We start from the raw sequence: 16,793 nt of genomic DNA on the forward strand, positions 1-16,793 counted from the left end.
TGTAAAAATTACTAGATGAATTTTAATTAAGCGTTGTGTTATTAAGGCTGTTATTACTCAAAGGGGTAAATGGAGATGAAACCAATGGTGTTATGACCTGACTCAACTGAATGCAATCGAATATGATAATGTAATATTTTCAATTCGATGAATCCTAACTAAAGTAAGGAGAGAGTTTCCATTCACATCCAACAATGCAAAAAATTGATCACTAAGAGAAAATATAACAAATTCTCTAATGCACTAATTTCATCAAGAAAAACTAATGCAAATCAATTCCAAACCATTTTTATTTTTATATTTTTGTGTAAATTCAAATCAAAGAAAACTGATCTAAATCTACAATTGATTTTTCAGAATGTAAACTATGCAATTGTAGTCTATGCACAATTCACTTGAAAAGTATGCAAATGTAATCTATGCACAATTTTCATTCATATTCTGAAAATGAGAATTCTAATTATGCAAATGTGATCTATGCAAGAGAATTCTCAAACACAAGACGATTCTAATGTGATCTAAGAACCAATCAAGTGCAAGTTGAGAAAATTGGGCGAGAGTTCCAAAGATCAAAAATAAAAACACTCAAAGGCGATTAACACTCATACACAATTTAGCCCCCCCCGACGAATGAGGGGGAATTTTTTTTGCAAAAACAGAAGCAAAAAGATGCAAAATTGTGAAAGGACTGAGACAAACCTCCAAGTAATGACCAAAGGAAATCAAATTAATAATTTCTCAAAAAAGAGACTCAAAACACCCAATTGATGAAAGCTTAGAGCAGGAATGCTAATGAAACAAGCTTAGGTGAAGATTTTTGGCAAGGGACTAATGAATCTGGGCAGAAAAAACTAAGAAAAAACAAAATCTAAGAGCAAAAAGTGTAAAAAATGGAATTTTCTCAAATTTTGGCAGGGGACGCAGGCAACCCGTTAGCACAGGTGCGGGCCCGCTCTGTGCACACAGCAAAAGTGCGTCTAGGGATGCACTGTGCAGCACTCAGAGGGTGCGTCCTACTGAAAAACTCAAGAAAAACCAAAATAAAACTAATCCTAAGCTAACCCACCCAGAGACAGAATCACAGAGCCAAAACCAGAAAAATAAACCAATTTTCTCAAAGCAAAGTTCACACAAAGGAAAAGACTTTTCTCATCAATGGAATCCCCAGCGAAGTCGCCATTTTGTCAGGCGGAAAGAGTCAATTGTGCGGACACAACCAACCTCCCTAGGAGCCTAAGACTCTCTAGTGACAAACAAGACAAACAAGAACTATCCTTCTCTAAACATGCATTATAATATGAGAAATCAAGTGTTTAGATCCTACCTGTAATCCAACGCTGTTGTAGCAGTCCAGCTCCGCTGATCCGGATGAGCTCCTCCTTCACTTTGAAACCTGCATCCACTAACAATCAAACGATTAAATAGCACTTGATAATCTCATAGAATAAAACATATTTAACACATAGACCAAGGAGTACATGAAACAACTCATAAATAACAAGTTATTGAGAAGAATGGACTCATTTGCATTAATAGGTAACAAAAGGAACAAATACAACCTGAGCCTTGGTGTTGTGCAAGTCCCTCCCAGGGTCCATCAAGAGTTCTCCTTTACTTTGACAAAGCTCACCCACTTCCAAATAGAACAAGCAAAGATGACAATCTCTCCTCACAAGCTTCTAAATGGGAGTCCTAATTCCTGCAGCATTTACCCTTAGAAATGTATAGCTTTCAACCTCTTCTCCTTCTGGCCCAATGCCTGTACTTATAGTGCTCAAGAGGAAGTTAATCAGGTCCACCATCAATGGGATAATCCCCTCTTTGGATGGGATAGCTCCCTCATTGATGGGATAAGTTCCTCTTTGGTAGGGGTACATGAACCATCTAGAGGCGCTCAATACACGTCGAACAACCTTCTAGAATGCTCTAGAAATGACCACAAGTAACTTTTTAAAGATGAAACTTGCGCATTTTAACCTTTACAGGGGGACTCACCTACCCATTTACATACAAAGCGTCCAAAGACGCAGCTTTTGTGAACATTGGGTGCGTCCCCACAGGTAAGGTTGAGAGAACCTACGTACCCAGAGATAAATACATTTATAAAGACTTTCTCTCTTTTTGGAGTTTGACATGGAGAGCAGAGGATTAAGACTTGCCCAGGAGGATAGCATGACTGTTGATAGAGCCATACTAACTGTAAATAGCCATGGTGACATTTTTTAGTGTAACAGTATCAAATTGTGCTGAACCTGAAGAAGTGCTTATTCTGTTTCCCCTTTGGAATTTTTCTAGGTCATGTGGTGTGCAAGCAAGGACTAATGGTGGATCCTACCAAGATCGTGGTAATAGTCAATTTGGAGGCCCCGAGGAGTGTCAAACAACTGCACGCAATGCTGGGCCATACTGGATATTATCGAAAGTTCATCAAGGCTTATGCCTAGATTACCGTGCCTATGGAGAAGCTATTAAAGAAGGACGCTACATTATGTTGGGATGAAGAATGTCAGCGCAGTCTAGATGTATTGAAAGAAAAAATGGTCACCGCGCTGATCTTGGTCTTCTCGGATTGGAAGAAGGAATTCCATGTGCATGTTGATGCCTCGTGTATTGCATTGGGAGAAGTACTAACATAGGCTGGTGAAGGAGAGATGGATCATCCTATAACATTTGCAAGCAGAAAGTTGTCAAAGGCTGAGAATAATTACTCAACAACAGAGCACGAAGGATTGGCTATGGTGTATGTGCTCCAAAAGTTCAGACACTATCTGTTGGTTAGACATTCCAAGATGTACACATACCATTCTGCCTTGAAGTATCTAGTCAATAAGCTTGCGTTGGGGGGAAAGATATGTAGATGGCTACTACTATTTCAAGAATATGACTTTGAGGTAATTGTGAAGCCAGGAAGTGTGATGCAGGTAAATTCTAAGTGCGGACACAAATAATTCCTCTAGCCTAAGAGAGTGGGTCTAGTCACAAACAGACAATCTATGAAAGATTTCCTTAAGCTAGAACCAATTAAGAGGACATACCGCTTAGAACAATATTCCGCTTGGTTATGATCCTTATTCCTCGCTCCAGTTATCTTTCATTTCCTTCCTTCGAACACCTGAAACAAGAAAACAACAAAAAATAACAAATGTAATAACATACAATATTGCATTCAACCTACTTAACAGGTCAAGGAACATTAAGCCATAAAGATGTAAAATGACAGTTCATGTTATGAAACCAGCTCAAGAAAAGATAGAAAAGATAGATCAACGCCTTAGAATTCAGCCTCTTTGAGGGGGAAACCTCCTTTACATTACATAAATGAACAATTCTTGGATGATACAAATGAAAACACCTCCTTTCTATATATAGGAGTCTAAGGGGTTATAACATAATCAGAGTCGACATAACAATAATAATGTAAGGGCACAATAATAACAATAGTGGGCTTCTATGGGGCACAATAGTAACAATATGGGCACTACATGGGTACATCAATATAATAAGTGGGTTATACTAATAACAATAAGGGGTTACACTAGTTGTATAGGGGCCTAACATGCCCCTCTCCTTCAAAAAGCGTTGTCCTCAACGCTTGAGTAGTTCTTGATGCTTCTGTATAAAATTCTTGTCCTCCCATGTGGAATATTCAGCGGGTAAGTTCTTCCACTTGATGAGATACTCTAAAATTGATCGATTTCGTAGCTGTTGGGTTCTTGTTTCTGTGACTACTCCAGGTTCCAATATGATTTTTCCTTCCTCTTCAATTTCTGGCAATATTGCTTGAATTGGGATCTTTTGCAACTTTTGAATAAGTGGCCATACTTCTTTGTCCTTCTTCCATTCATCCCTTGCTTCGTTTATCCAATTTGGTTGGATAATATAAATAGCACAAAACAATGCTTCCACATCCTCATCCTTGAATAGTCTTCCCATTCGGTAAGGTCGCCATTTTTTAAGTGCATGTAGTATTGCCAACATTTCCTTCTCATAAATAGCTTGCTTGAGATGTAGCAGTAAAAATACCCAATTACCTACATCAAAACATTTTTCACTATGATGTTGATCTACCTGTTGTTTCGTTTGATTTTGCACCGAAGTGGCATTATCCTTTAAAAGTTTGAGAACTTGCTGTTGATGCTCGATGTGATCTTTCTCTGCTTGAACCTTTTTCTTCTTGATATGTCCTTCTATCTTTTGAGGAGTGGTAATTTCTTCCAGTCCTTTACAAGATATGGTCAGATTCGTTTCTTGATGCTCGATCTGATCTTTCACTCCTTGAACATTTTTCTTCTTGATGTGTCCTTCTATCTTGATAGTTTGAGGAGTGGTAATTTCGTCCATTGAATTACAAGATATGGTTTGATTCATTTCTTCTTTCTCGATGTGATCTTTCACTTCTTGCACCTTTTTCTTCTTGATATGTCCTTCTATCTTGAGAGTTTGAGGAGTGGTAATTCTTGCCAATGCTTTACAAGATATGCCCTGATTCATTTCTTCTTTCTCTGGGGTGGTGTCCTGGCGTATATCCTCTTCTTTTGATGTTTCTTGATCCTTTTCTTCCTCCTCTTCATATTCTATGTAAAATAATTTCTTCTCAGCACACCTATGACCTTTAGTGCATTTGCTATCACAATTGTAACAAAGCCCTTTTTTTCTTTTTTCTTCCAATTGTTGTGGTGTAACCCTTGTAGGTTGTGCAAGGCTGGGAGAAACAACACTTCCATATTTATAGTTGTGAGGGGTATGCTTCCTGGTTTCCATAATTTTTCTTTCCATTATGTCACAAAGCCCTTTTACTCTTTCCAATTGTTGTGGTGTTGCTCTAAAGAAGGTGTTGCTCTTTGTATCCTCATAATGTGCTATCATTTCCTCCGTGAAAATTGACCACGTAACAAGTTTTTTATGAGAACAAAGCCCTTCATACCATAAAAATTGATCTGGTTCTAAATATGAAGATGCAATACATACCTTTTGTAACAGTTGTACACCATGTAGATCAAAATATTACTCCATCTGAAGTATCCAATTTACCGGATCCTTGCCATCAAACTTCCTCATCTTTCTTTTTCTTGATTTTAGGAGCTCGACCTTGAAATGACTGTAACTATGTGCTTTCAGATCTTTAAGTTCTGAAATTGTGAACTATAGTAGCCCTCTGTGTCCTCTTTCCAATGCCACCAGTCTAATCTAAATTGGATTCTCTAAGAAAGAGTTATGCACAGTCTCCCAAGATGACCTGATTATAGACCTTTCCAGAAGAGCGAAATTGTATGAAGTGCCACGTGTCACTGTTTCAACCTTTGGATCTGAAAAATGCATGCAAGAAACTACAGTCCGTCCTCTTTCTATACCTTCTTACGAAATTTCAATCCGATCCCCAGAGAGAAAGTTATGACGATTTTCCCTAGGTCACCTGTTTTGAATGTAATTCAGGAGTCTGCAAAAAGACCAACTTCCTCAGAGCATATCTCCGCAAATATCGCGCGAAAAGATCTGAAATTCGGACCCAAGGTTCAGCGCGATTTCTTCTCAAATGGGTTTTTTTTGCGACTTCTAAAACATCACAGAAAAAAGTTATAGCGAAAATGCCACGATGACTTGTTTGGAGCAGCGAAACCCTAGAATCCAAAGCTCTGATACCAAATGTTATGAAACCAACTCAAGAAAAGATAGAAAAGATAGATCAACGCCTTAGAATTCAGCCTCTTCGAGGGGGAAACCTCCTTTACATTACATAAATGAACAATTCTTGGATGATACAAATGAAAAGACCTCCTTTCTATATATAGGAGTCTAAGGGGTTATAACATAATCAGAGCCGACATAACAATAATAATGTAAGGGCACAATAATAACAATAGTGGGCTTCTATGGGGCACAATAGTAACAATATGGGCACTACATGGGTACATCAATATAATAAGTGGGTTATACTAATAACAATAAGGGGTTACACTAGTTGTATAGGGGCCTAACAGTTCATGTAGGAAATCAATCGATAGTTGCATTTATGTAAATCAAAAAGAGATTACAACTGGTGCCTTGACATTGCTGGTCTCCTATGACGTATCCGGGTTCCCACACTTTTGCTAGCACTTCATGGACAACCCCAACAATAGATGTTTTAAGGCCTCTTTCCCACTAGTCTCAAATCAAACCAAAGCACACTATTCTCCTTCAAACATACACTAGAAAACTTCAGACTATAGATGTCTTGCTGATTATTCTAACTCCAAACTAAAACTAGCTTTTTCTTGGGTAAAAGAGAGGTTTATATAGCTTGGATGGATGGGAGATGATTCCTCTTCTCATGGGAGAAGGCCTTATCTCTTGTATAGTTCCATCCTACTAGGGGAAAGGATCCCTAACGGACCTCCTCGACTCCATCTGGCCTAACCATTTACCAGACTTCCTTTACGAAGCTTCTAGAGTTGGAAGCTTCGGCTCCATATTTAAAAAATATTCCAAAAGAGGATCGACGTGACCGAGAAAGAGCTTAGTCCATCCAATCGGCGCTAGGTACAGTTGTAATCCCTGCATATCGGTACAAGGAGGACACATGTCATTAGCGTCGATCTTGTAAACTGGGGTAAACAGAAGATTTTTGGGAAATGATGCAAAAGGGAATTGTTCTGCTCATGAAGAGGGACACAATGGGAGTTTCTTCATGATGGGAAAGCATGTAGGGTTCACTGTAGAGGTCCTCTAGGATCATGGAATGGGGAGTACAGGGACAGTGACAAAATGTTGTGTAACAGATGCCCCCTAAAGCATGAAGGCCAAACTAGAGTGAGGAGTGAAATGCTTTACAAGTGCGTGTGGGGAACTGGAGTCCATCGTCGGAGAACCTGCAAGAAAGCATAGATACATATACATCACTAAAAACTTTGAATAATAATACATGAATCATGGTATGGATGCAGCCATCCAGAGAATGATCATGTAAATGGATCCAAGGCATGGGCACAACCATCTAGCAGAAAGGATCATAACGAAACCAAGGTATGGTCACAACCATCCAATAATGAGAAGGATCACATATAACAACTCATGGTATGGTCGCAACCATCCATCTGAAAGAGACATGTATGTCAACATGACCATGTCACATTGCTTCACAACATGGACTTGTGTAATCTTAGCCCAGGGTCTTGCGCTCCAAACCACCTGATCAAAGTACAAATCCTAACATGCGAATGAATGTGTTGAAGTCGAACATGCTAAGAAGTCGCTTGATTACCAGTCAATGATGTGAACCATTAACAAGTGTGAGAGAAACTGCCAATAATGACAATGGCTCTCAAGGTATTGGTAACATAGTTCACAGAATGTGAATAAAGGAACTGATGTCGAACACCTGTGAAATCACCTGATCGAAAGCCAATGATGTGAACTTGTCGTCAAGTGTGAAGAACTTGCCATTAGGGCATGAAAGCTCTAAGGTACTGGAAGGGAGTCTCTTGGTCAGCTTCCTGGATAATGAGCTGAAGTTGACAGGAAGTGATCGTGTCGAAGGAGGGCCATGATGTATCCCACATCATCGACACGAGACAAAGGGATGAAAATGATTTCAGATGGTATAGAGAATCAAGAGTAAGTGTAACTGCAGAGGGACTAACTCTTGAACATATCAGTGACACAATTCTAGAGTTTGGCAACTTTCAGATCCATGGGATCGGTGGTCATGATGACATGGCAGAGATAAAATGGAAGGTCAAGTGAATGGCCCAACCCAGGAAAGTCAATGATGAAGGGAGGATATCCCAACCCGACACAAAATAGAGAATGTCATGTTCAAGAGTGAGCTGTCGACACAACTGATAAAACTTCCAATTTTCCCCCACCATTTTTGGCAGGTACCCCAATTATTTTTTATCGCAAGCTTGAAGGGGATAACATGTGCTCGCACTGTAAGTTTAATGAGCCCTAGGAAGGAGATGCTCACGTTCGTAGTGGTGATGAATCCAATGTCATTTAATGTTTTAACGAGCCCGACAAAAGAGTAACTTGGTATCCTTTTCATGTGTAAAGAGTTTAAAAAAGACGCGGAAAAGAAAAATCCACATGGTCCCTTTTCGTACATTTGTGTCTTTCGAGCTTGAAAAGGTAGGAAACGATGCTTGAGAGAACTGCTTAACCATTTCAGTCAAGGAGTACCTTTTTCGTAAATAGTGCATCCCAGCTTGAAAAAGAGGTAAATGTATATGGGGTGCACGACATTTTGTAGCCTTTAACGAGTTCAAAATGACAAGATCTCGACAATATTTTTGTGTTTAAAGATTCAGAAAAGAGCTTGAAATTAGATCCCCCATTTTATTCTCTTTTACGAGTCAGAAAGGGAAAAATACTCGACGATCTTTTCATTTTTTACGAGTCAGAAGAGAGCTTAAAGGTGACTCGTCCTAGAGGAACGAGTGTATAAAGGCTAGCAACTGGAATTGCTCAAAACATGTAATGGTCAAGAGGCTGGCTAATAAAACCACTCATTGCTGCGGTCCCTTAGGAAAGGAAAAACAATCAAGTGAAAGCATATGATCAGCCAAAGAGATGGTGGCGATGGAATGAAACAACCAAGGATCATCTAGCAAAAATCACCTGATTAAAATGATAATCACGAGATGTAAATTGGGCATGGGTTCATTTTTACACAAGATTGAACCATGGAGAACTCTTCTTGGATTTAGTTTCATGTTTACACAAGCTTGAAACGAAAAAATTATGCTTGAGATAAGTTTTCATTCCGCTAGCATAATGACTCAATTTGAGGTACATGCCCCCAAGCTTCATTTCATTCAACTAGGTGAATGGAATGAAGGTTCAATTTTGAGATCCAGGAAAGACTCGACTGGGATTTTATGAGATCTTAATCAAAGACTCAATTTGGAAAAGGGAGGTGTTTTATTTTTTAATGAGGTTGACGCAGTAAAAGAACTATCCTCGAACATATGTTTCATTTTTTAATGAGGTTTATATAGGAAGAAACTATCCTTGGACTCCTTGATTCATTTTTTAACGAGCTTGACATAAGACAAGGAAATATGCTCACATTCCTTGTTTCATTTTTAACGAGGTTGTCACAAGACAAGGAACCATCCTCATGACTCCTTGTTTCATTTTTTGACGAGGTTGACACAAGACCATGAACTATCCTCACGACGTCTGTTCATGACCCATAAGAGAACATGGCTCCCAAGAGGTCTTCACTAGACAGAAAACCCACACTCTAGGAGGAATACATGTCATTTGTTACCAAAGGCAAATTGGGTTCCAATGCCCCCAGTACATAATGTACAATACCATCTGTGAAATCATTAACAGATGTAGAGATGGAACAGGTAGCCACATAATTGACCTGTGGTGGGGAAGGTACTGCTTGCAAACAAGAGCCGATAGGGGATGATGGTTGCAAAGGAGGCACCTGGTGACCAATGAACGACAGTTGATCAATAGTCACAATTCTCCCTTCATGTGGAAAACAAACCACATGGAAAATTGAAGAAACAAGAGCTCCCATGACATAAAAATAGTCGCATCCAAGGAGAAGATTGAAATCTAAGGGACCTTGGACTACCATCACATCTATATAATGGTATTTCCTCCCAAAGTGATAGGGAACTTCGGAAGGATCCCTAAGGGCTGACTAGTTCCTTTGTTGAAAGCCAACAGATTCTGGGTGACAGGCACAAGCTGTGGGGAACCCAAATCTTGCCAAGTAGTAGAAGACATGATGCTAACAGACACACCTTCATCCAATATAGTGCCATTTACTACCATATTATAGGCTTGCACTGTGATCTGGAAAGACACATAAGATGGAAGGTGGAAAGTAGTTAATTGATTCCAATCAAAAGAAATGATGAAAATACTTGGTGGGGGTATCATACGATTCCTCCCATGCTCTATAGGAATAGGAAAAGGACTCTCCTGAAAAACTAGGATAGGAGGGTCACTCTTCAATTCATGAGAATTTGAGGAGACGAGAAGAACATGAGTAGTATGATCACTACTCTCTTTGGGAACAGAGTGAACAACTAAAGGTGAAGCCAAGTCGGCACTTTTTTCAACCAATGGTCAGTCACGAACAGACACATGAGAGTCATGTTCAAGAAGAGTAGGATGGGCAAGAGATGCATCCAAGTCAATCTCTTTACCAACTAGGAGAGGGTTAGAAGAAAGCCTCTAATAACCAACAGGAAGTCGGGGTTGAGGAGCTGCAAGGTTTTCAAAAAATTTGGAAGATTTATCCATAAGAGGACAAAGGTGAAGAAGATGCTCTCCTCCACATAACCTACAAGGGAATCTAATCTTCCCTTTCTTCTTACCATCGCTAACCAAGGGTGCAACATCGACATGATCTCTAAAGGTAGATGGGGATGGTCGATCTAGATTTTGAGACCATACATCTAAGACTCTTAGAATACCAGGACAATCTCAAAGGAGATGATCATCCTTACATAGCCTACAAGGGAACTTGACCTTCCATGGAGTAACATAAGGTTTGTCTACAGGAGGTGCATTTAAAGCAATAGATGCACAGTTAGCCTCTCACTTATCTGACTTCTTTGTCTTCGTCTTCTTCTTCTTCTTCTTCTTAGCTTCCTAGTTACTAGATTTGAAACTTTCACGAGGCGAAGTAGAAGAGGAGGGTGAAGAAATGGGGGAAGAAGGCGAGGGGTCAACCTTAGAATCATCGTGATGTGATTCGAATGAAGGAGACGATTGGACAGGAGTCGGGATGCTCGAGACCACTAAGGTCGAAAACAACTAGACAGGTAGACTAATGGTTAACCCAAGAAGGGACAACGTTGCCATATAAGGAGCACCAACATTTCCAAAAGAAGGAAAAGGACCATGATTTCCATATGAGGGGAATCCTTGACTGGTAGACTCTGGAAATGTTGCCATTGGAAACAACCCTAAATAATCACTAAGGAAGATAACTTTAACCAGGAATATTTCGTGGGAAATTAATTTTAAGACACTGAAACAAAACTTGGCCTTTTCATATTTTTAGAGTAGAGAAAAGGGAAAAAGGTGACTCTAGTCTCTTTTAGAGTTAACGAGCTCGAAAGGACAAGTGCTCAGTGATATTTTAAAGTTAAAGAGTAAAAAAGACAAAAATTACTGCTCAGAATAATCTAGGCAAAAGGATTACCAGGTAATCGTGAACTGCAGAATACCCCCCAGAAAACCAAGAAGTTCGGGCAAGCAATCTCCCCAAATGTTGTGTTCAGTGTATCACATTTACAAGGATTGTAGCCTAATGGGGTCTCTGTTTATATACTCGATGGTATGGGGAGCACAAGTCGTTACTAGCTTTGTCTATTGTTGAAGTGAACGACAACTTCTAGGTTTAAAGATGCTGGAACAAATCTCTAGCCTAGACCTTCTAGATGTGATCGTTAGGTTTCAAATACACCTTAGGTTAATTGAGTTCATTTTAAAGTTTATCTTGAATTATGTCTCGGTTTTCATCCCTTAGCGATGTGACTCGAAAAATCCTATATGCAGCTAAATGAGACAAGAATCTTTCAATTCGATGAATTGTTTACACTAGAGAGGGTAGAAAACACAATCAAATGCAAACAACCAAGCAACTAAAAGAAAAATGATTTTTTCACTACTTTACTTTTTGAAAACAAAATAATGAAAAAAATCTTCCCAATTCCTATTTTCCTAACAAGTGCACTTCAAGTAGTCCTTTCAAAGGTAAAGATAATTCTTTTTCTTTTCAAATGCAAATGCAACTCTAGTCTTCAATGATGCTAACTAATGCAACATATTGATGTAGCAAACTAGAATTGTGTATTTTTCATGAAATGACAAAAATGATTTTTTTGTAAAACACTTCAATGAAAATGTTTTCGAGACAATCAATCCTGAAACAGATGAAAAGACACAAAAAATAACTTCTTCCAAACTAATGACGCAATGAATCTACCAAAAAAAAGACAAGCAACGGGATCTATGCCGGAAAAGAGATGTTTAAGTGATCAAACGAAACTTTTCAAACTTGAATGATGGAGATGAAAGCAATAAGAGGACGACAAATGAGATGCAAGGAGTAAATTCACCAACAACTTGACTGAGTTCACAATCAGCTGAATGGATGACAACGTAGATGTCTTAGAGCCACTAACCATCCAAAGACTCAAGAAATCAAGCAAAAGAAGGCAAACCAACAAGCACATAAACCAAGCTAAATCAAGCTTTCCAGTCAGGGAGAAATAGTCTAAAACAAGCTACAAGGTAGAAATCAGGAGAGCAAGACACACTGGTTGAGATCTAGGGTAAACCCTAATCTCCACCTACAGGCATCGGTGCAACTGCCTAACTAACAACAAGTGCCAGAAGGGGGTCAATGCGATTGTTTTTTAGAAACTCGATCCGATCAGTGTCACTGTTTTAGAAAAAACCGCGCTGGCCGAGGATTCAAAGGAAAAAATAAAAATTTCCTCAGGTAAAAACTAGACTTGCTACTGTAAATTTCAGAATCAGAGCAGTACACCAGGCAAAGCATAGAACATTAGAGGGAAATGGTGATACTAGAAAAGTTCACACAAAACCATGAAATTACAATCAATCAAAGAGAAGGATTGGCTCCCCAACGGAGTCACCAATTTGTGATGCAGGTAAATTCTAAGTGCGGACACAAACAATTCCTCTAGCCCGAGAGAGCGGGTCTAGTCACAAATAGACAATCTATGGAAGATTTCCTTAAGCTAGAATCAATTAAGAGGGCCTACCTCTTAGAACACTATTCCACTTGGTGATGATCCTGCTTCCTCGCTCTAGCTATCTTTCATTTCCTTCCTTCGAACACCTAAAACAAGCAAACAAAAACAAACAACAAACGTAATAGCATACAATATTGTATTTAGCCTACTTAACAGGTCAAGGAACATTAAGCCATAAAGATGTAAAATGACACTTCATGTAGGAAATCAATCGATAGTTGCATTTATATAAATCAAAAAGAGATTACAACCGGTGCCTTGACATTGCTGGTCTCCTCTGACGTATCCGGGTTCCCACACTTCTACTAGCACTTCATGGAAAACCCCAACAATAGAGGTTTTAAGGCCTCTTTCCCTCTAGTCTCAAATCACACCAAAGCACACTATTCTCCCTCAAACATACACTAGAAAACTTCAGACTATAGATGTCTTGCTGATTATTCTAACTCCAAACTAAAACTAGCTTTTGCTTGGGAAAAAGAGAGGTTTATATAGCTTGGATGGATGGGAGATGGTTCCTCTTCTCATGGGAGAAGGCCTTATCTCTTGGATTAGTTCCATCCTAATAGGGGAAAGGAGCCCAAACAGACCTCCTTGACTCCATCCGACCTAACCATTTACCAGACTTTTGTTACGAAGCTTCTAGAGTTGGAAGCTTCAGCTCCATATTTAAAAAACATTCCAAAAGAGGATTAGCGCTAGGTACAATTGTAATCCCTGCATATTGGCACGAGGAGGACACATGTCATTAGTGCCGGTCTTGTAAATTGGGGTAAACAAAATATTTTTGGGAAATGATGCAAAAGGGAATTGTTATGCTCATGAAGAGGGACACAATGGGAGTTTCTTCATGATGGGAAAGCATGTAGGGTTCACTGTAGAGGTCCTCCAGGATCATGGAATGGGGAGTACAGGGACAATGACAAAATGTTGTGTAACAGGAAGGTTGAATGCAAGACTTGACCATTTGTCGTGCATTGAAATAGGGGAGGAGCCTACTAATTTTGAGGAAGGGTTTCCTGATGTGTAACTCTTCGTGGTGGGCATAGCGGACAACCACTTTGCAGATATTATCCACTTTTTGACCATAGGGACGGCTCCAGAAGGATAAACCAGCCAACAAAAGAAAGAGTTGGTAATACACACGATCGATTTCTCGGCAATTGCAGGACATTTATATAAGATGGGATTGGACGAGATACTCCGATGGTATTTTCTCGATTTTGAATGAAATAGCATCCTCACTGAAGCTCATGGAGGAACTGCAGGAGGACATTATGCAGGAAAAGCAACAACATAGAATATTTTGCCCGCGGGTTTGTGGTGGCCTACATTACATAAGGATACCAAAGCATATTGTAGGGCATGTGATGCATGTCAGAGAACAGGCAGGCCATCACGAAGGGATGAGCTACCTATGAACCCTCAGGTGTCATTGCAGCCATTTGAGAAATGGGCAATCGACTTTGTAGGACCGATTCAGCCCCCAGGCAAGAAAACAAGTGCGCATTATATCATCACCATAACAAAATACCTAACCAGATGGGCAGAGGCACAGTATGTGAAGAATTGTACAGGAGCCACATCAACTAAATTCTTATTTGAGTACATGTTAACTAGGTTTGGCTGCCCAAAAGTGTTGATGAGTGATCGCAATACACACTTCCTCAATGAAACGATTAGCGCACTGACAGAAGAGTTCCAGGTGTATCATCAGAAGAGTACACCATATGATCCTCAAGCTAATGGAACATTTGAGGCCTTCAATAAGATCCCAGAGAATGTGCTGACAACGATTTGAAATGCGTAGCGGAATGATTGTGAAGTGCGCATACTGAAGTATTATGGGCATACAAGACTACTTGTTAAAAGCTAACAGGTCAAACACCTTTCCGATTGGTCTACGATGTAGAAGCTGTGATGCCTATGGAATATATCATGCCTAGTCTATGCATAGAAACTTTCACAGGGATGGAAGACTGTAGAGCCTTGGAAGAATGGCTCGTGCAGCTGTTGGAGCTTGAAGAAGACAAGTTCTTGGCTGGATTCCATCAGGAAGTACAGAAGGAACGTGAAAAAGCTTGGCATGATCGCCACATCAAGCTGCACACATTCAAGGTAAATGATTTGGTGTTATTATATGATATTAAGTTCGCTAAGTTTCTAGGAAAGTTTTAGATGCATTGGCTTGGGCCATATGTCATCAAAGAAATCATAGATGGGGGTGCAGTTCAACTCACAAAGCTGAATGGAGAACCTTTTACAGGAAGGGTGAATGGAATCCAGTTGAAGCCATATATAAGAGATCTGTCTCAATGACTACATGACGACAGGACAGTCTTAGTGCTCCAGGCAGCTGCAAGGGAGCATGGGACTATAAAATACACTGCTTGGTTTTGGGGACTAAGCGACAAGGGGGCTACGCAAAAAAAGGTGATGTCACAATACTAGAACCTGTGCAAAGGGAGCTACGCTATTGAGGGAGATACCGTGCAGGACAACCAGAAAGTGACTGTTAGAATTACTGTTCATGATTTGACAGCTCGAAGATGGTTAAGAGGAGTGGGTGGGCGGCATTTAAGGCTGAAATCTTTGGAGATCTACCACCAAATCAGCATTAATGAACGGATTTTGGGGGGAATGATTGGATTTGAATTTGAATTCTCCTATAAATGACGCATGACAGTCGAGTAGAGAACACTTTGCACCCTTAGACTTTTTTAGCTGATTTGTCCGTCGCTTATGAATCATAAGTTCTTTGAATAGTTGGTCGCAAGCCCCACATTCGATCATTTTCCCAAGTTAACCCAGAAATTCATTTGCAACACCATGTCAAGACCAAGCCCCGCTGAGACTACAAGCACTAGAGGAACTGTCACCTCTGAAGGAGCTGCTCCAAAGGTTGTGATCATGGAGGCTCCGGCTCCTGTGCCTACGACGCCAAGGTCACATAGGGAGAAGCCTACACCTATGTGAGAGACCCAAAAGCCAAAGAAAGACAAGTAGAAAAGGCCGATGCCAGTGCGCGAGTCACCTAGTAAGAATTCTGCTACCCAAACACAGAAGAAGGATAAGCAGCCTAAGAAAGTTGTAGATTTGGAGGCTGTAGAGGGCGCTGAGGATATAGATGCTGAGGGCATGGAGCCCATCACCAAGTTGCAAAAATATATCCCCCTGCGTAAAGGGAAGGTGTTGTAGTGGCTACAACTACCCTCCAAAATTTTTCCTCAGCCTCATTTTGGAGCCTCCCTTCCAACCTTCACAGCAGCTTGCCTTGCTTCATCAAGTTCACAAGCTTCAGTGTCTTTCTTGCACAAAGAGAGCCCGTTGGTCGCAACTTGATGCATTCCCCTCATAGGTTGTTCACCTAGACTTGGTCCAGCTGCAGGTTGAGTAGCTTCCCCTTGAAAATTGCACATTTATGGAGGGAAACCAACCTTCCCTCCAGAAATTGCGCAATCCTCTCTGGCAGCCTGCTAGGCTCCAAGATTGCACAATCTTGCCTGGCAACACTCCCAACAGGATTTGCGCAAATTTCCCTAGCAAGGCTGCTCAGCCCAGAATTTGTACAAATCTGGGCAGCAGTCAGCTGCTCTGCCTAGAAATTGCACAAATCTTTTGGGAAGTCAGCCCAACTCCCAGCCAAAAATGCGCATTTCGTTCAAGTAGTCGAATAACCTCTTGCATCTACAGCTGAGTTGATCGGTTCCCTCTAGGACTGAGCAAGGAAAACTTGCATGAATAGGCTGCTTCTCCTAAGGCAGTATGCAAAGGCATCCCTTGTCTCAGGGATCCATGTTTAGCAGTTGGAGGTTACATGCAAGGAGCCATTCAGAAACCTTCCACCAAGTGTCACTTCCCCTAGATTTGTGGCATGCGCGTCACAATCATGATGTTATCAAAACTCATCAACCAGACACTGCATAGCTCATTCCTCACATCAACCTTGCAGCTCTAAGATCCCACATCACATCTAGGAGCAGTTGGCACAATCAGCTCAGCTGTTTTGGGGTAAGCTTGCTTCCCATGCCTTGTGCTGCATTTCTGTCACTTTTT

Source organism: Pinus tabuliformis, chromosome 6 (genome assembly GCF_031772625.1).
Source record: "Pinus tabuliformis cultivar Carrire ecotype Pingquan chromosome 6, CPIR1, whole genome shotgun sequence".
In the NCBI taxonomy this organism is placed as follows: Eukaryota; Viridiplantae; Streptophyta; class Pinopsida; order Pinales; family Pinaceae; genus Pinus; species Pinus tabuliformis.